We start from the raw sequence: 1,338 nt of genomic DNA, 5'->3' as shown, positions 1-1,338 counted from the left end.
GTTTGATGAGGATTCTCGACTGCAGAAGGGGACAAAACAACATGCGTACACCTTGCACGGCTTGAGGATTCTTTACTGCAGGAGTAGGGGACGAAACATGTGTGCGCCTTGCACGGCTTGATGAGGATTCTCGACTGCAGGAGGAGGGGATGAAACAACATGCGTGCGCCTTTCATGGCTTGATAAGGAATCTCGACTGCAGGAGGAGGGGACGAAACAACATGCGTGCGCCTTTCATGGCTTGATGAGGATTCTCGGCTGCAGGAGGAGGGGACGAAACAACATGCGTGCACCTTGCACAGCTGAAAACTATGTGTGCGTCTTGCATGGCCCTTGAACAACAAATAACGAACAATAATAGCACTTTGCTACATAATTAAGAGGAATCGAAACTAAGTAATAAAAACAAGTTCTATAGATGCAGGTTTGCAAGATACAGAAAAAAATATGAACATGATGAGCACTTGTCAATGAGAAAAATAAGGTATAAAATAACTGGTGTACTTTAACGAGTGGCGAATAGATAAACTGATATATAACAGTCTGGCAAAACTGATCGCCAGTACTGATTCAGAATGAAAGTGAAAACTATTGAGAATTTACATAGTTTGAATGTATCTACTCCCCTTCGATAAACGTAAACAAACATGGAAAATCTTTCAGAACAAATAATTTGGAGAGTAACAGAAATAAGATTTCCTCAAAATATATTGTCCGAGGTTGCAAGTTACAGAAAAATACGAATAGCAATAGCACGTGTAGATGAAAAAGAAAGTATAAAATAATAGGAGTACTTTAAAGAGACGCCAATAGATGAATTGTTAAATAAGAATCTGTCAGCACTGTTCGCCAGTACTAATTCAGAATGAAAGTGAAAGCTATTAAGAATCTACATGGTTTAAAGACAATATCGGCTCCCCTTCCATAATCGTAATCGAACATGAGAAATCTTTCAAGGAGTCATATTCAAAACAAATATTTTGGAGGGTAACAGTCAATAAAATTTCTCCAAAATATATTGCCGAATGATGAAAATATATAGAGAGAAGGAATTGTTTTAAAGGGAAGTACAATGTCGTCTTCCGTTTTTTCTCACGAGCAGGTAACGAAGAGGGGGAGGAGGGAAGTTTCGGCACGTCCTGACAAGTCTAAGCGAAGAAACCATACAAACCGTATGAAAATATCTTATTCTCAGCAATTATATATATATAATATACAGAACTTTAGGCTATTCTGGTTATTCTTTGCATAAGATTAAGGGGAAAGAACCGTCATAACGGGGTCACCAGACGAAATGATACACCTAAACAGGGAAGGGGGGGGGGGGGGACTGAGAAC

This window comes from Penaeus japonicus, unplaced genomic scaffold (assembly GCF_977035675.1).
Source record: "Penaeus japonicus unplaced genomic scaffold, GWHDUDI00000001_assembly GWHDUDI00000016, whole genome shotgun sequence".
Lineage (NCBI taxonomy): Eukaryota > Metazoa > Arthropoda > Malacostraca > Decapoda > Penaeidae > Penaeus > Penaeus japonicus.
This window is presented reverse-complemented; position numbering follows the sequence as displayed.